At 37.6% G+C, this 24,757-nt stretch overlaps 1 protein-coding gene across 1 annotated transcript in view; it reads left to right on the top strand.

Annotated features, from left to right (window-relative positions):
* Positions 1-5,606: 5,606 nt before the first annotated feature.
* The window catches only part of AKAP6 (A-kinase anchoring protein 6), a 274,685-nt gene continuing 255,534 nt past the window's right edge, over positions 5,607-24,757 (top strand). The window contains exon 1 of the mRNA XM_071746158.1: positions 5,607-5,781. The gene's annotated coding sequence lies outside the window, so the exon portion shown is untranslated. The remainder of the gene's footprint in view (positions 5,782-24,757) is intronic.

The following is a 24,757-nucleotide window of genomic DNA, read 5'->3' as shown; positions in this document are numbered from 1 at the left end:
ACAGCAAATAACTATAAATCCAGCAGGACGAAACAAAAAAATATTTCTTTTTTTTTCTAATGGATTTTTCAGTCTTGTGTGTGTGCTATGTTTATGCCATTAGCCTGTTGTTCCTAAAATTAAATACATAGTGAGTGTGTGAAACAAGTGGGGCGGAGCACCACAGGTTGACTGCAGAGGGCTGGAATCAAGAAAAGGAAACTAAGTGTTTTAGAAATGTTGACCAAATACAGTACAGACATCAACCAATGATGGTAGTCAGCTTGTTGTACTCCTATTTGCTTACAAATAAGCTTAAAGCATGGCAAAAGGATGTTAGCAGAATTCTGATGATGATTATTCCTGATTTATTTATCAAGAAGAATCTGGAAGTTTTCTTGTTGGCAGGAGGGAGTGGAAAAGGAGGTGCTTATAGCAGGCATAGGCTGGCAAGGTACTGAGAGACCAAGGTGTAGTCATTGCTGTAGGAACAGGAAGCTGAAACTATGCAGCATTTTCCAGAATGTCCAAAGCAAAAATAGAAATTGTTTCATAGTACAGGGTAATGCTCAGGGATTTAAAGCTCACTGTATGAGCCAAAAAGATGGACTTATTGGTAATACCCTAAATGGAAAGAGGAAAAATTGATCTTTGGTTGTTGTAGAAGAGGCTTTTGCAGTTTTTTAAACATGAAGTGATCAAGACACCTTGAATTAGACCAGTGTAAGTGTAGAGGAAGCATGAGAAGCAAGTTCAGAAAATATAGCAAAGCGCAACTATTTGGTATATTAGTCAAGAGACATGGCTGTAACCAAAGCAAAACAAAGACAGTAACCTCTGCTGCTGTCTTTCATTATAAATGATGGAGGAGGCAGCAAAGTTCAGAAGCAAGATTTACAACTTCATCTGGGAAAGCTTAAGTTTTATTACTAGAAGTTACTGGGTTTTATATTGCAGATAGGTTGTGTTTAATAACTTAAAAAGAAAAATCTCGAATTTTACTTTTTTTCCACTTTTTTCATATAAATGTTATTTTAATAAGCTGAAGACTACCTAGGGCATTTTTATTGTGTTAATAATACACATCTTGGGTGGTTGAAAGTGTGAGACCAGAGGAAAACAAATAAGCTCACAATATTACATGCTCTCAAGTGTTGTAACAGCATAGTATTTGGTCCAGAGCTCAACCAAATCACCTGGAGTTTTTGTTCCTCCATGTGAGGACCATCAGTTCATTAGTGGCTGGCAGAAGGATTGATTCCACTACTCATGTCCATGCTGTAATCCTTTGTGTTGGGATTAAAGATGCTTTCTGACACCAATTATTGAGTCATGACTAAAGTTTTATGGTGAAAGTCTTCGTTTGTTATATGGTCTTGACATTTATTTATTTATAATTTGTGAATTCTAATCTGGATAGACTGGGCTTTGGATGCACTAGATGCATTCATATTGTACAGAAAGTAGAAATAAGAATACCATCAGCTGCAAAATTTATTAACCTTCCAAAAGATGAAGCAAGGTAGTCCCACTTACCAAAATGGAGTTTGCAGCTCTTTAATCTCATAGCCTCTCTTGAGACTGATACCAGACAGGAAACTACTGACCCCATTCCACTACAGGCTGTAGTAATGAGTGTGAATGTGGTCATCATGTAAATAGAGAGTTCTCTGTCTAATGACTGGGTACGAATGAGGGGCTCCAAACTCAAAAGAAATAAGGGATGTTCTGGTCAGCATGTTTGAGTTGTGTAGTTGTGGGAGTGCTGTTTCTTCTTCTACTTCATACAAAAGTGCAAGCTTGAACCAGAACAGTAGTTCCCACACCTTGCCTCCCTTAATGTAGAAATGGAGGCTAAGATGACCTTGATGATAGAGCAGAAAATATCCCTTTCCTGTGGCAAAGGTTGACATAGATGTTTAATGAGTTTAGTCAGGGCAGACTATGTACATTTCTGGCCTTTGCAATGCAATGTTCAGCTGATAGAGTCAATACAACAGATTCAGTAACACCTCAGTTTATAACCCTTTGCTTTCCTTTTGGAGGAGAGAGGTAGAGTTATTATCAATATGTATGACCTAGTGTTTCCTTCTGACAGTCAAGGGTGGAATGGAAACCCCAATGTCAGTCTAGTTAAGGTACTCCATGCAAAATGTGGGAGGTAGGTTCTTGAAGTGGGTTGCACAATCTTGAATGAGAATCATGGCTTCCTTTGTTGAAAGTCATTACATATTAATGATCTACAGTGCATCAGCATTCAGTAATCATTATTTTGCTTTTTATGCATTTTATTTCAAATTTAAAGCTTGCTTCTGGGTTGTCTGACAGCTAATTCAGAATATGCAGTTTTCATTTCCAGTGTACTTCCCCATTTCTCTCTTGGCTATTTGGGTAGTATAGCTGGCAACTGGCAAGTGACTACTTTCCTTCATTTGGAGGAGGGAAAACCAAAAAAGTAAACTTCAGGATTTGGAGAGAAAAGGTCTGCAATTACACTTGTTTAGTTACACTTGTGAGTTGGCTCTCAACTTAAATGTAAAGTAAATGGAAAGGTTAGTCTCTGGTTTATTACTTAAATATTCTTATTACTGAGAGGGAATACAACTTAAAGTTAAGGCAATGTCTGCTTATGTGGCAGAGGTTTGCTTATTGAAAATCTTTATGGATCGTGCAAATGTTGGTAATCCAGATAAACTGATCCTAGGAGAATACAGTGGCAGTTGGTAGATGAAACCCTTCTTCCTTTCAGATGAACATCAATAAAACCTGTTCTCTTCAACAAAGTTGGGGGGATCCCAAAGTAGTGAAAGACACTACAGCTTCTGTTGGAGAGGAAGAAGGTGATTATAATAAGGATAAAATAGACATTTATGCCCAGTATTAACTTGTGTTATTAGGATTAAAAGTAGCATAAAATATTTATATTTTGTTAGAAGAAGGCATAGTCAAAGCCCTGTGCTTGGACTAGTAGGCTTGGAAACCTACTAGTGATACTACAAAATCATCAGGATGTTCATGTGGCATAAGGATGATCTGGACTTGCTTTCTTTCTCCATCGCCTGTTAAAGTGAACTGGATGGGATGGAAATTTTAAAACTTAAATTCAAAAGATATGTCAGTCCTGGGTTGGGTGGATCACTGCAGCTGTCTTAAAGGTTTCACTAATTTTATACCTTCTCTTAAATGGGGATGGAGGGTGAAAAGCATCTGGAGCAGCTGGGTCCAGTTCTCTTTCTCGAGATGTGCAGTTTAGTTAGGACATTGCAAAGCTTGAGTGCTACCTTTTGTATTCTTAAGGTAGATATTACCTGTAGCATCTAGTGGTCACTTTCTTCCAAATAAAATCCCTGTAGTACCAATCATAACACTTATGATACAAATTCTTAGTTTACTCTCTGCCTGAGACATTCTTGTTGTAACTGTCTTGCACATGATCTGACGTGCTCTGGCTCATGATAAATTTTTCTTGGAGAAAAATAAAAAACAAATTGTTATTTTTAAAATACCAAACACTCAAAAGTCAAGAAAATCACTGACTTATAATTTGCGTATGTGTATAGACTTATCCATAGTTAAGAGTAAAAAGGTTGAAGTCTTTGTAAAAATAGCCTGATATTTCCCTTGCTCCTACCAGACCCTTCCTTTCCATGCTCTTCTATGTCCATGTTGGCCACCATTCTACTTCATTCCTGCTTCACTGGTCACGTACAGCCAGATGTGTTCTGGAGGGTCTGAAGCATGAGCTGGGAGCAGGATTCCTGGTGGGGACAGCCCACTGTGGTGGGGTTAGCCCTGGGTGTCCTTCCTTGATGCGTCACCCCACCAGCTGCACTTCTCCTGCTTTCAGGAACAAAGGGCAAGCTGACAGGCACAAGGCAGAGCCCTTGTGGCAACTGGATTCTGGCTCCTGGCTTGCCATAATGATGATTCTGAATCATCATCATTTTCTCATACTTTTCCTTTCAACTCAGTGCCTGTAGCAGTAAAGGTAGTAAAAATTAAGTAGTAAGTAGCAAAAGAGAAATAGTTTCTTTAATGAAGACTTTCATAAACTCATGTTATTTGAACAATATGGAATTTGGCATCCTGTAAACTCTGCAAGTTACAGTGCAATTCTGATTTAAATCGTGGTTTAATCCTGTTGTCCTCTGCTAAACTGTGAATTATATTCTCAGAAATTCAAAGTACTGTATGTTTACAGATCTAGAGATACAAGTCTTCTGTGAGTAAAACTTTATGTGTCTGATACTTGAGTCAGTTTGAGAGCTTTATTTGGTTGTTTGGAATGATATAAGTTTAATGTTAGAAGGGAGAAACCGTCAAAAATGAGAACATAGAGAGTAAAGAGAGCACTAACTAGAAGGGCTATGGCATTTCCTAGATTCATGGAGAGCCTTTGTAGTTAATCCAAAGTTTAATGGGATAAAGGGCTTCATAGAGTGGCACCTGTATTTATTGGACATCTTCAGGGCATTGAGGCTTCTTGGTTCAAAGTGGCCTTTTGTTTTACTCTGAGTTTCAGCTTACCAAGTGTATAGGGTTCAGCTTTTTTTTTTTTTTTTTTTTTTTTTCCCATACAATATGGAAAGGGATTTTCATGGCTAGGGGAAGGAGTTTTTGCCGGAAACTTTTCTCATCCAAATAGAACTGGCTGGTGGCCAAAAATGTGCTGATTCTTCTTTGGCTGTGAATTTTAATTCCCAGACAGCTCCCTTTAGTACTTGTTCACATAGTCTTTGCCTCTCTCATCACTACCATGACCAGAGGATGTGAGCAGGTTCCCAGTGCCAAAGATAATATCAACAGGCTCTGCCTCCCATCCCAGCCCCTCAGGTAGGTTACAGGGAGTCTTTTCTTTGCTGACCATCCCACTCTACCTGGGAGGTGGAGGTGAGGAGCAGCATGGCCCACTAGGCTCACAACTTGCCCACAGCTTTCAGTCTTCACTCATCTGCCTGCCTGATGGGCAGAGGAAAGCTGGGCTACTCAGCATGCAGATGGTAGTGCAGGTTGCCCTGTGGTTAAAAAATGATAAGGAGATTTTCACTTTCTTGGCTAGAAACTTCTTACCCTCTTGTGAATAAACACCCCTTCCCTCTTTGAAAAAAAAAACAAAACAAGCACACAAACAACAAACCACCCTTCATTGTCATTCAGTCAACAGTGTGAAATCTGCTCATTTTGAAGTACCAAGTGTTTTTCCCTAGCAACAAGATTTTTCTTGTAAAGGACAGATTGGATGTAGGAACAGGGTGGGGCAGGGTGAAAATATATATTTCTTAAAATATTCAGTGACTGCTGTCTTTACATCCAAAGTGTTAAAATTATACAACTGATTTTTTTTTGTTTATCATGTACGGGAACCTTACTTAAATTTGACTTTAAAAATTTATTCTTAAATTGGGACACATGCTATGAAGTTTAAAATATAGAAATCATATGTGGCTCATACATCTCAATTCTGTATTACCATGTAGGAATAATGTGTCTAAAATGTTCCTTAAGAAAAGGCATGTGTTCAAATATGGGCACTAAGATCTATGCCACTGTACTTTAAAAGCCTGTTTGCATTTTGTCTGTTTCTTTAAAGGGCTTCCGTATTGTCTCGGGCTCCCCTGGAAATGCAGTAAGGATTCGTGTCACATCTCGGTTGCCATAGCAACAGCAGTCTTTCCCATAATGAGCTGCATCATCTGAACTGATGTCACAGCATCATGCAGCAGGTCACACAAGGCACCTCCTAGTATTGCATCTTACAGATGTGCCGTAAACATCAAAAGAGGATGATTTGAACAGGACATGGTAAGTACAAAATGTTGTGCTGCTCTTAATTGCACCATTATTTTTTCCTGGTTTATGAGGTTTTCCTAATATAAGAACATGGGGGTTTTGCCTTGTGAAAATCATTCTGAAGAAAGATGCTGCATGCCTAAATAATATTTTTCAGGCAGACAGGCTAAGACAAAGGCCTACAGAAAATGCCTTTAATCTAAATGTTTTGACTTCTTTTTGCTTTTGTGATAATACCCTGAAGATTTGAAGAGAATATGTTTAAATTTCACAATCCAATTAAAGTTGTTACAATCTGATTTGCTTAAATCGAAAGAATAGCTTGTTTCATTTTTAATGCCATAAACACAGCTTTTTCATTTCTCTGACCTTTTATTTAAGCATTCTGAGTATGTGCAAGTCTTCTTTTAACCTATTTTTATTTCAAAAGCATGGATAGCACCTATATAATTTCATTGGCCTCCCATAACATGACAGTACAGAAAATACTTTGCAAATTGCTGCTGAACAAGCAACTGGAACAGAATTGATTTTCAGCATGGTTCAGTACTGTCCTAATTTTGTTGGTATTCTTAAAAAACAGAACATTGAACTAATTGTCAAACAATAACCAGGTATTTTGAAGGTACAGCAGCTTTTAGCTTTTCTACTGTTCGACTTCCAATCTTTTTTTTAATAGTAAAATCAATATAGAGTATTTTAGATCTATCCTTTTACTGGAAGGAAAACAAGTTGGTTGTTTGGTTTTTTTTTTTTTTTATTATGCTGCAACTGCAGTAAAAGGTGTAGCCAAAGATTCAGGCATTCTGAAGGGGTTTGCTATGAATAAAATATTAATAGGAATAATTATAAAGGCTTCCACCTATATCATAGGAAGAAAATACACTTTTTAAAATTTATTTATCAAGCTGGTTAAAAATAATGCTTATAGTATTTAGCAGTTCTTTACAGTGTTTGTTTATTTTGTATTAAGTTCCTGCTTCTGGAGGCCAAGCTAATTCTGCTTAACTTCAACCCAATTTTTCTGTGTGGTGTAAAATAATGTTAATTGTTTGATTTTTCACATTTAAAAGATGCAGTCTTTCAGCTGCTTGCTAATAGAAGGAAAGAAAAGACCAGGCACATGTCATTTTAGTTGATCAATATGTCCACCAGGAATTAGGGAGTGGTCTCTGGTTCTGTTCTCTGTCTAGTTTATATTTCAAAAGTACAGCAAGAAAAAATAGCAATTGCTATAATCCTGTAAAAATGTCTAAATTCTGGATTTTAGTCCCTTATATTTGATGAAGTATAGAATAGAAAATATAACAAGATCTCGCTGCCCTCCATAGGGATGGGTGCAATGGTCTTGTCTGGCACAAGCTGGAATAGAGCTCCTATATCTTAATTAGCCTGTACTGCCTCATATAATTTTTACATCATGGTCTGGATACATTTGAATTCTTTTTTCCCTCCTGCAAAACAAAGCACATGACTGTAAATGAACATTAGAATGATGTTCCTTTATTTATTTGTGATGCATTTTACAGTGTGGAAGTAGTGGCCTCCTGCACTTGCTGTATTCTAATTAGGACAACTTGGAAGGTGTGAGTTAGCAGGAGAGAAGGGAGGGTGGGACAGCTGATGTCTGGCTAGGGTAGGAATTAGAAGTGAAAAGAGAGATGATGAGCAATGCACTGAAATTGCAAGTTTAGGGACTGTGAAAGAATAGTTAATAAGGTATGACTGTAAGATATGCTTGGTTAGAATATTGTGCTTTTTCTAATATTAAGGTATTTTGTTAGATTTTGCAAGTGACTTGTTATCCCTATTTCTCAAACTAGAGCTAAAAATGAGGGGAAACACTGGAAAAAAACCAACAATTTCTGACAATCCTTATGTTGATATGACTTGCTATGAAGTCCCTGGTGCAGGTTTTCCTTAATTTTTCTAATGATGAGAATGTAAATCATATTGATGTTCAAACATTAGCTTTTTAAAAGCCTCTAGTACTCTCTATTCCACACCCTTCTCACAGCAATTTTTTTCCCTGGGAAACACCTACTAGAATGGGACTGTGATGACACTGCTTATTTCTTTGTGAACATCTTAGCTAATTCTGACTTCAGCTGAATGTCTTAATTGTGGAATGCTTCCTGCTCGTTTTTCTATTGGCCCAAGGGTTCTGTATATAAAGATATAGAGGAATATGGGGGGGTTGAAGAGGATCTTACTAAAAAAGTAAGGCAAGTTGTTGAGGCAAGTTCATGATGGGCATAATTGTGAGTGATATAGTGTTCAACAGCAGGGAAAGTGTGTTGCTTTTGGTTTTGTTCCACAGCTGGCTTTACTCATCATTACTGAAGGCAGCAGCTTTTGTAAACCCATGTATTCCTCTCCAAAGTAACTGAATCTGGACACTTAATCTGGAGGCTATAGAGTTCCTCTGTATATGCAGTTTCATCCTGACGTGTACTTGCAGATGGATTCATACTAGTGAACTGAAAAGATGTAACTGCTTAATCTTTTGCTTTACTAAAGATTTTATTATATCATCAGTTAATTAGTTCCTATGTAGTTTTGTACTGAACAGAAAGAGAAACAGAAGTTTGATTCCTCCCAAAACAGCTGTGGGAGTTCATGACAAAACCCAGCTCCAGCAATGGAACTTGGTACAATTGTAACAGTTCATGGATTTTTTTTTTTGGTCAGGGCACAGCAATGCAAAGGCTACTGAGAAGCAATCAGATAGAGATCATGTTCTCTATGAAAGTAAGCCTTCTTTTCTTCTGTAAAGAGTAGCTGAGGAAATCCTGTGTTCCAGACTTTATCTTTGGTAGGTAGAACAGGGGTGGGCGGGTGTTCCATCCTCCTCACCCTGTGGTGGCTCTGGAATAGGTCTGTGTCCAAACACTCATTTCTGGAAAGTCAAGTCAAAGGAGTGGCCTTGATCAGAAGTGCTCAGGCATTGGTTAGAACTGATGGCATTTCTAAAATGCTGGTGAAATACTTCCTTCTAAAGAATTATGGAGTTAAAAATAATTTTTAAATCCCATGCCTTGTCATTTTACTTGCACCCTTCTGTTAAAATCACTATTGTATCATGAAAGAAATATGACAGAATTCTGGGCTTGATGGTTTTTATGTGTGTGGGGAGTGCTAATGGCATCAGGAGTGGTACAGTCAGCTAGAATGTCTGACATTCCAGATTTGTATTTGAAAGAAAATAGATATATGTTTATTAAAAGATGCACTATTTATCTTTTGAAATTATGTATTTATATTTTGTATTGTAAGTATGGCCTATGATAAATAGAAATAGTGAAGTGCCTGTATATTCTGGAATAAAACATCACACTGGTATTACTGGGACAAAAATTAATTATAAGTAAATGAAAAATTACTTTAGGGATCATCTTGCAACTGTCTCGATTCAGAACTATACTGAAGAGGCAGGTGCCATCCTGGGCTTCTCAGCTTCTGGAAGCTGGTTTAAGGGGAAGAAAGACCTCAGCTATGTTTCTAACCTTAACAAGTTCTTGCTATAGCTATTTTGCCCACGTTTGCTGGGTGGGTACATAGCTTGTTCATTTTTTCTTGTACAAGGCTGATGAGTATTTTTTCTTGTATCTAGTTTTATAGCTAACATTTTTTACTTATTTTTAAATAAAAGCACATTACCACACTTCGCACCCATTAAGTCAAACTTTACAATGCACAACATAAATCCTTTAACTGGATTGGTATGCTCACAGTACATCAACTGCATGAATAGTCATGCTACATATATACACACATGCACACACACATGCTTGTATATATATTACATCAGAAGGATCATAATGAAGATCATTGTTTAAGAGTATCAAAATGTGCTTTCCTAAGGCAAAAGAATTCTTATTTTTAAAATACCTTCAGAAAAGCTCTGCTTCATGAGGAAAATGGATAGGGAATTTAAAAAACCACAGTCCAGATAGCTCTTCCCTTTCTGTTTTGTGGTTGAACTATAGATTTATAATATCTAGACTCTCAGGTACTTTGAATCCTGGCAAGGCTGACTCAGCATTCCATCCCTCCAAGGTCAAAAATTCAGCTCTGTGCAGCTTACAGTGTCTGGCTGTTTCAGACAAGATGTTTAAAGCCAGATATGTTCTCCACTCTGCATGAGCTCTATTCTCACAGCACGTGTCAGATCCAGGCTGGCCCTGGCAGCTTTGGCCAAAATGCTGTTGCCTCTTGCTTCTTGACCAGTATTCAGTTCTGATGCCAGACAAGAAGGGACCCTCTCTCAAATGGTGAATGAATGTCTTCTAAGGCACCTGGAAGTGGAGACTGCTTCTAAAAAAAGTATCCTCCAACCTGGAGGATAGTTGTGTCCTATAGAGAGTATTGGTCTCAAATTTAAGGGTGGAGGATGAGCACTGTGAATTGTAATGGCACTTCCTTACCTTTGCCAGCTAAATGGCTTCTGCAGCTGTTGTGAGCACCCAGGCCAAGCAGTCAGCTCTCTGGGACACCAACTGATTTTTAAGGTGAGGCAGTAAAAAAGGTTCTGTGCAAGGGGAACCACAGGACCCTGCATGTGGCATTCAGGCTTCTGTGAGGCTGAGTGCAGATACAGGGCGGCCTGACCTCAACTAGTGCAGATGCACCAAGTCCAGTTTCACCCTTGTAGGCACCAAGTACACTAAGTATGTAGCTGAAATGTGCTCACTCTCATTGGCAAAGATACTTTGGGTGATGGTGGTTTCTGTAAGGAAATAGCTCTAGGAAATGGCCCCCATGGTACAGAGTCTTGTGGGAGCTGGCACACCTAAAAAGATGGCCTTTGTCACTATTAGAATGTACTAAAGGTACATTAGAATGTACTAAAAGAAGGCCCAGCTTTTAGGTGAAGAAGTGCAACTGCAACAACTAGTTCTGTTTTCAGCCTAACTGTAAATCTATTACTTATGCACATGTTTTGGGTTTTTTTCTTTCCTTTCAGAATCTGCTCTGTACTGATTGCCTTGTAAGTTGAACGTTTTCATAGTTTCAGGATTAGGAAACCAGATATGAAGTAGTTTCATGAGCTGTCAAAAAATTTTTTTACTAGCTTGGTGTGTAGTTAAAGGAGATATTTAAACATAAAGGTTTTTTTTGTTTCTTTTTTCTTTTTTTCTCTGTTGTTTCTCTCTGAATAAAAGCTTGTGGCTGAATCACTACTTCAGTTTTAAAATGCATCCCACCTAACCTCCATAATGCCTCCTTGCACACCGTTAGATTTGCATTTCTTGTTTTCAGCTCCTGCTCTATTTTCTCATGTATTGACTTTCTCTGTATGTTTCTTTTTCCTTCCAGCTTGCTATTCCTGAATGTTACACCTGTTATTGTTCTCTTCTTCCAAGTTATCCTTCTTATTTAAATACTTTGGGAAAAAAAGTTGTATTTTCTCTGAACAACCTCTAAAAGTGGTTTACAAAAAGAAAACTTGTGGAACCTCATGGTTATGACTTTTTAAAAAACAAAGCAATTTGAGTATCTCTAGGATAGAGATACCTTTATAGTGCTAAGGACTTCACAAATACCTGAGAAATCCTGAAGTCTTCCCTGACTAGATTGCATTAATTTTCAGTTTAAATTGAGATGAGAAGCTATCTTCCTCATTACCCAAATACCTCTGATAAGGGATAAGTAACATACCCAGGATTCTTGGAAAACCTTTGGCAGGCCTGGAAGAAGTTTGGTTTTTTCCCCTGTTGTTCATATAGTACTTCAAAAAGAGTACAAACTTTTATCTTTCTTTGTACTTTTCTATTTCGGCTTTTGTGTTTGTTTTCTGAGGGTTTTTTGTTTTGTTTGTTTTTGGTGACAACATTGCATAAAACTGAGCTCATTGGAAACCTATGAAATTTCAAGAGGTTTAAGGCAAAAAAAGATTGTTACCTACACTAAATTAGGCTGTAACCTCACACAATGAGTTTGGGAGCATTCTAGTTTTTCAAAATAGGAGGCTCTTTTTGCTAACCTTTTGCAGACAAACCTTGACCATACTGTTGAAAATGAAACAAATTTTACAAATCCATATCTTAGTTGTCAGAAGCTGGACCTTCATATGTTTAGCTTTTAAAATAAATTAGCATGTTTATTAGAAGTTTTACAACAGAGCTTCCTCCACTGGCTTGATAACTGCTTGTCCTTTGACAGATTGCTGTGACAGAAGATTCACTGCCAAGGCAGTCACTATAAAAAATACTTCTGCAAAACAGATAAAAGGTTTCAGAAAACAACACACTTGTCTACTGAAACATTAGGCTTGTTAGGCTGGAAAGTGGAGAGTAAGGATGTGTGCCTGGCTTGCACTACAAAGTACAACCCTGGATGCTTGTAACTGAGCCCACTGTGAGAAATATGTTGAGCAGGTGATATGTATTGCATTTTTGCCCTTTCAGTAAACATGGTAAGATTTCTGACAGGTATTTTTGACAGAGGCTGATAGAACTCATACAGTGAATACAAATAAAAAAGAAAGGAGCCAGATATTGTCAAGTCTGAGAGCTGTGCAAGATTGTTTTTCAGGTAACATAGGAAGACAAGGCTCAGAGAAACTCAAAATATTACTTAGAAGCGACAAAACTAATGAAAGACTTTTCTCAACACTTAGTTTTTGTCATGAAAACCTACACTTCAGATCTAAGTGCTATTGACAGAACAACTAGGGTCTACTCAGAATGTTTTCAAATAAGGACACCTTTCAAAGCAATTGCATGTTACTACTCAAGGTTGCTTACAATTTTCAAGTGTATTAATTCACATTTAGAAGCAACTCTCCAGGGTTAGGAGCCTAATTTGCTGGCCAAGTCAGTTCTATACTAGCAAGTATGGATCCTTCCTGCACTTCAAGCTACACTGCTAGTCTGCTAAAACATCCCATGTTTTGTTAGAATAATAAATCAGATTTTCATTGCCACAAAGAAACCCACCCAAGCTCCAAAGCTTCAGCTAGAGGAGGCTGCTCTCTCAGATTTCAGCACGTGTAGTCTGTGTTGCTAAGGCAGTGACACAGCAGATATGTGAGTTGCCATTTTAAGGGTCAGCTATTAATATATGCAGGGTATCTTTTATAGATATCTTAATGGGCCATCTAGTCTTGTTCCTTCTCAAAACTTCATCCTAGTATTTTTACTAAGTCATTAGCAATTACACCCTGGTTTAGTTTTTGATGGCATTATGCACAGATATCACGGAAAGTAAATCAGGGGATTTTTAAATTTTCTTGTATCTGTGGAAGGTGGAGAACAAACATGCTCTGTGCTGATGTAGGAAAAGACAGTGTATCAGCAACAATGGAGGTTGCTTTAGAAAAAAACAATTTTAACCCACCTGTCTGCAATGCAATAGCTTATTAAGGTAAATCTTTATATAAATGCAGAAACTTGATTATGTTTTGTCTGTGAATTATGCAGCAAACTTCTTTATGCTTTTTGTTCAGCTTCATTATGTCATTTTGAATCAATTTGAGCTTCAGTTTCATTTGCTGGTCCTGCCTGTGTGATCCCTTCACTTTAGTCAAGAGGGATAAACTCCCTCAAATTGCTGTTCCCTCTTGCTGGGCAACAAGGAGGAATTTCTATCAGCATGTTGAGGGCAGGAATGGTGAGTTATACATGACACTAGTACTAAATTAACATTAGTTTGAGGTGAACATCTTAGGTATTGTCTCTCCTGCACTTGTGAAAATGTACTGAAAATAGTTTTAGGACTTCCTGAGTTTAAATTTTAATGCTGGTCAAAGAAGAGATAAGCTACAAGAAAGGCAGCCTTGAGCAGTGGTCCCTGATACTTGAATCAAGGAGACTGGGCAACTGCTTCTGGATCTGACACTAAATGACCTTGCTAATCCCCTGTGGAATGGACATAAGGATACTGATCCCCTCTGGAAGGCTCTCTATACTGAAGTGCTGGATGACACAGTTTAATTGTGCACACACACACGTGTTACAGGCAAGAAGAAAGTAGGAGAAGCCAGGGGGAATTGGAAAAGGGAGCATTGCTGAATAATAGATGTGGGTGCATAAAAAAAAAAAAAAAAAAGGTAAAAATCTAAAGGAAGGAAAATAGCTTCTGGGATTTTTGTCCTGGGATAATAAAGGATTGCACAGGAGAAGATTCACCAGCTTTATGGAAAACTGTGGTTTTGGCAACACAAAAATTACATTTGTAAGTAGTGTTTGCCAAACTTTTGAGTCTGCTTATTTGCAAAGAAAAGCTGAATTCCACAATTAAATTGGAAAAGGCCAGGTAGGTAACTCTACTGTCTAAGTCTACGTGTTTTCCATATAGACAGAGAGACAGGAACACCTGGTCTGTAAAGCTTGTTGCAATTTGTGCATGCTATTCTGCTGTAAATTACATCATTCTTTTTTCTTTTTTTTTTTTTTTTTTTTTTTTTGAAAAACAAGGGGGACCCACCATACTTTGGCATGATCTTCAATAACTTGTTTCCAAAGTTAGAGCTTGATAAGAATTATTCTACAAAATGCTATTTGTCAGTCATTACTGAGTCATTAAAACATATTTTTGATTAAACTTGGTTTTGCCCAGATTTTTTTCAGAGAACAGTCAACCCAGACCAGCTAATGACTGATGGATATGTATTAAAGTGAGATGTAAGATACAGGACTAACATCTGTTCTGAGCTGGGCAGATCTCTGGGTTCTGGCAATATTGTTCTTTCCAGTCTAATAAATATTTACTAACAGAAACCAGAATAGCTGCATGTGTCCAGTGAGCTGAGGATGTGTATTTCCAATTCATGTGCTAATAGCTCAGAGTAGGGGAGCATGACAAGAAAGGCATCACATGAGTGATCAGGAGTAAAAGCAGCCCCACAATTAACTTGTATTATCTTCTAAATCCCAATGTAACTTAGAATCTACTTCCATTTAGTCTTTCTTGGACCTCTATATATTGGCATGTAGCTTTGATTCCTTCATTTGTCCTTTGAGTTGTTAAAAAAATTAAAAATCTAAGGTTTTATGTAATATGTAACTAGAACAAGCTAGTATGATAAATTCAGCACTTAAATTTAATGTTAGACATATTTTAATTCCAACAGTATATTTTGTTGTAGTCTCTTGAGTGGCTTGTAAATTAAATTGTGGGTGTCTCTGTGTTCTTATTGGATCTTAACTGTTGATGGAGTATTAGAGGTTTTTTTGTATTATTCTTATAAACAGACTAGTAACTCATGGTTTTAACTAATGCTTAGTAAGTTCTGACTCTTGACAGTGATTACCTAATCCCATGCATGAAGAAAAAATAAGGTTCTGAGAAATACTCCTTGATTTTTCTGGTGCTTTTATTGGAATGAAAGAACCTCAGGAGAGGCAGAAATATTAGAGAACCACAACAAACCTTCAGTCTTTGAAATGATATTTCTCCCCTCTATATCTGACCTGAAAATTATATGTTTGGAAAGAAAATAGTATTTGCAGCCAGGTAAACTGCCAGCTTGGAAGGGCTCGTAGTTTTTGTTTTTATTTTTTGTTTTTAGCAGTTTTTTCTTCCATTGGAGATAGCCTGGGGGTTTCTAATTAGCCTGTCTTGGGCTGATTAGTGTTGGGTACGTGAAGATCCGTGACCAGTAAAATAACATATCCTGACAGCCTAGTGGAAGGAAATCTGGCATTTCACTTCTCCTTCCTGGGAGCTGAGAAAAGAATAATTTTGGTAGATTAAATCCTTTTATAAGAAAAAAAAAAAAATGTTACATGTATTTAATACTTAGGCTGGTTATCTCCTGGGCCAGGCACTTTATTTTAGCCTTTCAAAGCACCAAAATTGAAGAAAATACAATCTGTGACATGACTCTGTTTAAGCCCCCTTCATTTTATTGATGGTTCATAACTGCTAGCTATGCCATAAGCAAAATTTAGCTTTTTTAAAAAGCCAAAATCAGACATCTTTACAGCTACAAAATAAACTACACACAGAAACGTTTTGATAATTAAAAGGCCAAATATATATTTTCTGTGGTTCCATGACTGGACAAATGGTAAATAAAAATTTCAAATTTTATTACATATATTTTAAATCTAACTTCATATAAGAGTTCATATTTGCTAAAATGGAAATGCAGTTGTGTTCAACAAAGACTAGAGAATGAATAATTAAATGGAATGTAGAATGTGTATACTAGAAATGGTTCAAATTTCCTAAAAGGTCTTCCCACAGAAGAGTGTGAAGTGTGACCGATCAAAGTTAGGTTCAAATGTGACAAAATAGGCAATACTTCAGTAACAAAATTTTTCTCATCCACCCTTTAGGAGATTGATAAAGATGTAGGTCAGATTACCAGCCATTTCATACAAAATTTATTAATCTAGCAGCAACTCTATGGTGCTAAAAGTAGAAAAAAAGTCCAATAATACTTCCCTATTGTTATTAATCATACTAGGGCCTAGAATTGCACTTTTTGGGAGGTAATGCAATGCAAATAATTTCCTTTTTTAAGGGGAGGAAAAATGTTGTTCTTTAATATTTAATCTTAAAGAGATTAGAGGAGTAGAACTATGGGAGCAGGAAGGGAGACTGACATCTAAGCATCAGTTTGGCAAGCTCATCACAGATGTTCACCAGGGACATTGACTTCAATATAAAAGTCCAAAACATATTGAAAAACAGCAGGGGAAACTGAAGTAAAAATTGCAAATAAAATGTGATCACCTGAGAGTGATTTTTAAATTTTTTTTATATTTTTATATGAGTGAGGAAAGTTAAAGGGGTTTAATGGCATGTTAATGGTTCCCAGGCTCCGCTAGGAGTTAATTCCTGCTGCAGTGACTAAGAGGAAGGCTGCCAAAGTTCCCTGGAGAGCAGAGCAGTGCTGGGAGGAGCAGGGGATGCAGCACAGAGGTGAATCCTGAAGCTACCTTAGCACTCCCTCCCTTTGACAGTGATATCTCTGCAACAGCTATAACAGCCACGCCACTGAACATTTCCTCAGGAGTTGTTTAGTTCTTTGTTCAGACCCAACTCTGTTCCTACTGTTTTCTCATGTTTTGCTTCTAATGGAAACATAAAGCAATGGGTCTTATTCAGGGTTTACAGGAGTCATTAATAAGCTTCAGGCCCGGTATCTTCCCATGTTGTGTGGGTGTTGGGTTTTTTTGGTTTTTTTTTTCCGGCTCTGTGATTTCCCCAAGGGAAGTGTCATGTGGTAAATTGAGTAAAACCAAACAGAATTGTTGTAAGCTGCAAAATAAAATGAAATGGATGTTTCTTGTTTAAGATTTGAAGGTTTGAAAAAGGGCTGTGTGACTGTAAAGGTTTGGGAATAATGGTCCTCAGTTTCCAGCCAAATAATGGCAATGTTATTGGTATGATCTGTGAAGTTCAGGTTGCTGTTTGAGTACTGAGGGGAGCCAAAGTATTTTTTGTGTGCTGGAAAGCTGATTAAGGTCTGAGCACAAGTAATATTATGCAGGTGGGTTTCAGATTAATTTTCCAAGAATACAACATGAATTCTTTGCTTTTCAGAGTAGTGATAAAATATCAAATCTGAAGGTTTTTAGCCTGGCTGCAGTTTTTGAAATATAGCATCAAGCTTTAAAAGGATGAGTAAAAATTTTTAGGAGTACATCAAGAGCTTTAGAGGTGTGGTTTTTTTTTTTCTAAAAGGCCAAGTCACATTTACATGGCCTTGAAAATAAGAGAAAAAATTCATAAATTTTTATGTGGGGAGGGCTAGATTGCTTGATAGCAATTTATAGTTTTGTTGTGGTGTTTTGCTCTTATTTGATACGTGAGAAATGTCTAATACTGAATTTCAGAATAAAATATTATTGTAGTACAGGGCTCAAAGTTCAAGCAGTGATTTATTTGAGCTACAGCATAATGGTAAACTTTAAAAATATGAAATTACAGGAATTATGATGGTTTCAAGAAATGAAGTCCTATTTAATGAAAAAGCAGGGGTAACAGTGACAAAGCACACAGGCAGTAAGAACATTAGTTTCAAGAGCTATGACTCCATTTGCTAATGTAGTTCAACCCAATTTTGGAAAAATGAACAGTAAGTGCAGTAAATGCCATTTGTTTTTGTAAATTCTAAAAACAAGTCAAAGACAGCTGTTTTGGTATTACTATTATATTCCTATGGTTATTTTTACTGTTAATGTTGCCAGAAAGAGACTCTGCATGTGAAGTCATGCACAGATGCACACAAATCCTGAGTCTTTCCTCCCCACCCCAAAGCACATACTGTGTGAGGCTGAGAGCACACCTGCAGAGGAACATACCAGGAATGTAGCAAATATATGAGAAGATATTAAAGATTTGTGATATGAGCACCTACATGATCTGTAACAGCCCTGTCAGGTACTCTCTCCATCACTTATTGATGGTTTAGATTTTTAAATTTTTTTTAAAGAAATTATTCTTGGTGCTAGAAATACATGAGGAGTGCTAAATTAGATGGTCACTAGTACCCTTTAGGATGTTTGGGCAGACAGGGAAGGTACTTGGGAGGATGATAAGAACGTGCCCAGGGTGTGCTGGTAATATCCAGGCATCTGCCACACAAGGAGATGGCGAAGAGGCATCTGGGGACAGCCCAGTTGTGAGGAGAAAGTGCTAGAGAAGGAGCACAGATCAGGAAGGAAGACTTGGGTAAGAGCTAACTCAAGCAAAAGAGAGGAGAAATTGAGCTGCTCCAGAATGGATAGGTTTGCTGAGGACTGTAACAAGCTGAGGGAGAATGAGGAAACAGCTCATAGAATCAGGCCAGAAGTTAACTGCTGCCAAAAACTCCACAGGCTCCTACTCTTATTGAACTCCTGTCAAAAACCTATGAACATTGCAAACTCCTCTGTGGCCATCTGAAGGGTATGATACACTATTTCAAGTCATATTGGGAATAAGTCTACGACATATAAAATACAATATGCAACAAAATATATCTAATGGCATTATCCAGTATGGTTGCAGCAGGCAGAAAATGAATCAGCAGCAATTTAAGAACATAATAATAAATTTAACTTTGGCTAAGTAAGCTCGTTTTTCAAATCCTTGGAGACTCTGCAGGATGTTTTAATGGGTCTTTTGTGATGTGGATATTTCCTCAGTTTAAAAACTGAACTAAGTAGGTTCGTTTTGCATAACTTAGGAAGGGGGCTTCATATGGTAATGGTTTTAGGTCACTGCTAAGCTAGACCAGATGTGGACTAATGGCTTAGCAGTGAAATGCTGCATATGCCATTACAAAGCTTTTAGGCCTATATGCTTACCTTCTTGGAAATAACTGTGCAATTAATGAATCCTTAATACATAGTTATATGTCAAAGAGGGCAATAGTAGTTCCACTATAGTTCTTGATGATTTGGGGGAACCTTTGAAACCAGCCATTGATGAAATAAATTGATGGAGCCATCTATTATAATAAATAAATAAATTTGTGTATCATTGCCACCCAGAAAGATATTGTCTTTCTCTGCATTACAGAGGTTATCAGAGAACCAAAACGAAACCATAAACTAAGCCTCTTTTCTGGAGGAAAAGAAGGAAGTGGTGTGATGTAGAAATCCGCTAAATATGGAATTAACTTTCTGAAATGCCAGCTATAGTCTTGGAGTTCTTGGAGAGTTCTCATCTAAAAAGATGTTATTGACTTGCAGAGATCAAAACCAGTTGACTTTCTGCTCTCTGAAATATCAGAAATAAGATAACTTACCAACTTTTCTCTCGTTGATATTTAATAGAATAGTTCAGTTGGAAGGAACTTAGAGTGATTATCTTGTCCAGCTGCCTGACGGTTTCACGCTGACCAAAAGTTAAAGGATACTTATTAAGGACATAGTCCACTTGCCTCTTAAACACTGACAGGCTTGGGTCATTGGTCACCTTTGTAGGAAGCTTGTTTCAGTGTTTGACTACACTCCTGTAAAAGAAATCCTTCCTCATGCCAAGCCTGAGCCTCTCTGGGCACAGCTCTGAAGCATTCCCATGCATCCTGTCACCTCCCTTTCTACCTTTCTTCCTCATGAAGCTGTAGAGAGTCATGAGTTGGCCCCTTAGTCTCCTTTTCTACAAAACAGGCAAACCCATAATCTTCATCCGCTCCTCCCAGCTCTTTCACCAGTTTTATTGTCTTCCACTGAATGCATTCTAGGACCTGCACATCCTTTTAAACTGTGGGGCCCAGAACAGTACTCCCAGTGAGGCTGTACCAGGATCACACATCAGGATCACCACCCCGTTTGTCTGGCTGCTCTCTCTCTGTTTGCAGCCCAGGATGGGGTTTGCCCTGGTGGCTGCCAGGGCACACAGATGGCTCACATTGAGCCTGCTACAGACCAGCACCCCAGATCCCTTTCTGCAGGGCTGCTCTTCAGCCAGTCCTCTCCAATTTACACTCGTGACCAGCTTTACATTAAATTTTAATATAATATAAAGATAGATGTGAAAGGGTTGAAATAATTGGGCTCACAAGCTTAAATAGTGTTGAAAGCTTGGTTGAATTTGATGCTGAGTATTCTTAATTCACTTGTAGATGTCCTCTCTTTTGTTTAGACAGGGGTTTTGCAATCATAAATGTTCTGTGAACCTTTGGACAATGATGGATCTTTCAGTAAATGTTATGAAAGTGCTCAGTCAATTAACTAATGAAGCCTTTCCTGCATCTGTGTTCTCCATCATTAGTTTTGTCTGTATGTTAATGCTTTATCATTGATGGATTAAAACTTAAGTAAACAGATAATATAATTAAAATCAATGTTTCTGTAGAGCCTTTATATCTTTCCTTAAAAGAAATTATCAGTATACCTGTCTATATCATGAAAGAATCAATCTGTCCTGTATTCAGTATCAGCCCACACTAAAATGCCTTTTTTGAAGATCTGTACCATGATTTTAAAACAAAGAACTTAGGAGGGGGAAACAAAAGTATTTTTACTGAATTTGATTATCTGATATATTAAATGTAAAGAACAGGCTACTTTGCAAAACAACAAACCATTAATACAGATAATATTGCAGAGTAACTTTCTGCAAACAATAGTTATATCTTTCTGGCATGAAGTTCCATTTAATCAATTATGACTTTGTATCCTTTATTAAGACTCCCTGGACAATAGATTAAATAATAATACTGAATAATGATCTGCTTAATAAATCCAATTTCAGTAAAACTACATCTTTAAAACATCAGTTATGGACCTAAAATTCTGGTGTAAATGATATTTTCTGTGTGTGAAACTAAATGAGAGCCCCAATTTCGTATTTTTTTACTTCTGGAGCATAGAGATTATTTTGTAGAGCAAATGATTTTCTTTACTCTGGGAAATAATGCATTTTCTTCAACAATGGTTGTGGTTTTAAAAATATCTAAGAGGTCACGTATGGTACTGACCTAGTACCGTAAGTCACTAGAAGAACTATCCAAACACTGGAGTGAGACCCAGGAAATTTTTTTCAGTGCATTTACATGGACAAGAAATTAAAGTTTCTCCTGCCACCCAAAGTAAGAAAAATGCTTGGCACAAGACTGAAAAAGCCAGTTTGGTTCCCATAATTTAAATTTTTCTGTGATGAGATTACAACAGCTTGTTCAATAGTTATTGTATCATAAGTAGATTATCTTAGTCCGTTTTATGGAATTTATTTTTTTCCATTTGGAAGAGAAGGAAATTCCTTATTTTCTTTTTTTTTTTTTCTTTTGTTTCCAATGACATTGATGGAAGCAGTTATTTCCATTGAATTTCCTGCCATCATGAGTTTATTCTTAAGAATTTTTTCAAAGAGATTTGCTTTCACAAAGCAAATGTATGCAGATGTATGAAACCACTAGGACTGATTGCCTTGTACAGCACATAAAAATTTTTGATCAAAGTAATACAAAAATAAAAAGCTTTTAAAGAGCTTTTCTTTGTTTCAAATTTTAAAACCTTACAAAAACTGATTCTAAAAGCTATTTAATGGTTCTAAAACTTAATCTGCTTTATTCTGAGAAATGTAGGTACAAAGCTACTATAACACTTTGGAGGGGGGTTTTGAACAGTCTTGCTGCCCAGTATGGTGACTTAAAATGGGAAGTTTACAGATCCATTTTAAAGAATGAGGGAGAAGAATCAGCAGTTCCAGTGATATTTTCTGACCTCATGAGAGGTCAGGAAAAAAAAAAAAAAAAAAGGACAGGTCAGAGGTTAATGGATGATGAGAGATCAACAGCCTAAAAGTAGCAAAAAAAATTTGTAACACTGGCCATCGCTGTTCAACCCCATTTATACATTTTCTAATCTTTTGGAAAGAGAAAAATCTTCCTCAACACATTAGTTTAGAATTATTTATGGTTCTAAGAGCATAAAGTTTTCAGATATAAAAATAAATGAAGTATTAATAGTAAAAATTACTGTAGTAGTAAAGCTGGTACCCCTTCCATTATCATACAATCTCTTTGCAAGACTCCAGGACAAGTCTGGTTCTGGCAATTCGATAATGAAATACACTGTCTGGAAATCCCAAGATAACAGGAAATGAACTTGATAGCTTTGCACCATACAGCACCTTGATATGGAAAGCTCATGCCACTAAAGCAGTAAGATCTCATTAGTAGGACACTCTTCCTGAGTCAGTAAGTTTGTCTATTTATTTGACTTATTACTAAAGGAATATGTCTACTTTTGGAGTAATCAAGTTCATAAACTTGAGAAGCCCCTCACTTCACCCTGCTGTGTGGTAGGGATGATCACAGTGTCCATCTCACACATAGCTTCACCCGGTGTCTATAAGCAACTGAAGTAATGATCAGAGGGAATCTGGAAAACTAACTGATAATGTCAGGTGAGTATTGACTGTGGAAGAACTTGCATCATCACAGGATGACTGCTAGAAGATTTATATGTAACCCTAAGGCATGCATATGCACATGAATATGCGTATGTATATACATACTAGGGCAATGTTACATAATGAGTTCTGATATACTAAAAAGCTTTCCTTTATTTAAAAATCTGTGCTTGATGACTCAATCCTAATTTCAGAAGGTCTCTTTCCATCTTCTCATAGAGGGCTGGCAATTTTTCACCACCTGCGGTTTGGTCACTGGCAGATGGGAAATGGGTCAAACCCTCTCAGAAGCCATATGTTAGCTCCCAGTGGGGAGCTGAGGGAAGAAAGAATTGATTTAATCCTTATTACTGCAAGAGCAGCCGTGTGGAAGGTGGATTTCTCTTAGGACCTAAAATATTAATTCTAATTAAAGTAGAAAGTGAATTGGAAGTGCAATACAATAGGATAACTCTGTGTGCATGCATTTCTAGTTCATCAGGATGGGTACTTTCTGCTGTTGCCTGTATGCTGCCAAGCAGCTGCTTCAGCATTTCCCTGGCTTGCTGTTTCCTCAGCAATTATCAGAACTGTTTTTCCTCCTCCCCCTCTCCTTATTGAGATAATGGGCAATATAGTTTGCTACAACCTCCTGCAGCACCTGCTCAGCAGCAGACCAGCCCTGGCTGTTGTGCTACCCTAGAAGCTGGTTTGACTTGTTGGCAGTTCTCTTTGTATTTCCTGCAGCAGCTTGCCTCTAGCCATTCCTCTTTTCTTAAAGGATTCTTGTTAGTTTTGCTGACACACACTCACTCCTTTGGACGAGCCCTGTTTGGATTGGAGCACAGTTTTGTGAAAAGCAGTGTAACAGGACTTTATTTTCTATCTGTAGGTGGAGGAGAATTTTTTCCCCTTGATGTTACTGAGTCCTAGCAAAGAGGAAATGCTAGTTCTTTATTTACTTCAGGTACAGGCTTAGATTCTTTGCTTAGAAACTGCTGTAACCAGTTTAACCTCAGAATAAGATAATGAGTGATCAACAGAAATTAGGAACAACTAGTTTGGCAGCAGGTCAGGGACCTTGTGATAGCTGTAAATTATCTTAACAGTAACTGAGGCATGAGTTGTACTATAAGGCGACAAAAGGGTCACATTCTGAAAGGTCCAGACTGGAAGAGGAAAGAGGCTTTTCAGGCATTTCTTTTGAAGTGCTTTGTGTTTTCTGATGATTTATACAGAGATTAGGCTCCAAGAAGCCTCCTGAACAACAAATGCATAAAAGAACCACAGATGAATCTTTCTGTCATGTCCTGTCACCATTTGGTCATTTTTTGATCTGCAGTACCAGGAGTTGAAAAATTCTGGTTTTGAGTGGTGACACAGATGACAATGGACTTAATACAGTGGCTTTTTCTTAAAATTCCTCAGTCATGGTGTGGATGTCAGCACATGGTACATGTAAATATGTATGCCTGCATTTTTAAGTTTTGCTTTGCTTGTGCTAGTTGTTGCACATGGTGCTGCCAGGCAGAACAGTCTGCTGTTTCTATGCTTAACTTTTTGTTCCAGCTTCAGTTCTCTCTTGAACGTCTGGGATGCAAAAGTGGGAAACTGTAATTCTTCAGGCTTTAATTTCAACAGCAAAATAAAATTGTAACAGGAGCAGGATTTGCCTTATGTAATAATTTAGCTCCTAATGTACCTGTTTCTTCCCTTGCTGCAGTAATTAATGCCTCCTGATTTTTCTCCCTGTCACTGTATTCTTCAAAAATTCTGAGCCACGAATCTATCAGCAGAGTGGGTGTGGGCACCAGCCCCACATCTTTGTCTTCAGTTGTTCTTGGAGCTGTTATTTCCTCACTGTATCACCATTCTCACCATAATATAACCAGTGAGAAAGGGAAATGGTCAGACTCTTAGTAAAACTGCTGCACCCTAATGCTTCTCCAAATTCAGGAGTCCTACAGGATATTCTAGTATCCAGTATTTCAAGTGCTTTTTTCTTGCCTAGTGGACAGCATATCAGGAGGAGGACTTCTTAGGTCAAGCCTTCTGTTGAAATGCTATGTATGTAGAAATATGGCTGAATAGCCCAGGATGTGAAAATCAAGCCAAGCCAAGATATTCACACTAAAGGGCAGAGAGGAAACAGTAGCTGAGATGGAGGGAAGCCTCAGTGAATGCACTGAGGGCTGTCAAATGAGAT

Source organism: Heliangelus exortis, chromosome 5 (genome assembly GCF_036169615.1).
Source record: "Heliangelus exortis chromosome 5, bHelExo1.hap1, whole genome shotgun sequence".
Taxonomy (NCBI): domain Eukaryota; kingdom Metazoa; phylum Chordata; class Aves; order Apodiformes; family Trochilidae; genus Heliangelus; species Heliangelus exortis.
Note: the sequence above shows the minus strand (reverse complement) of the source record. Positions and strands in the feature narration are given on the sequence as shown.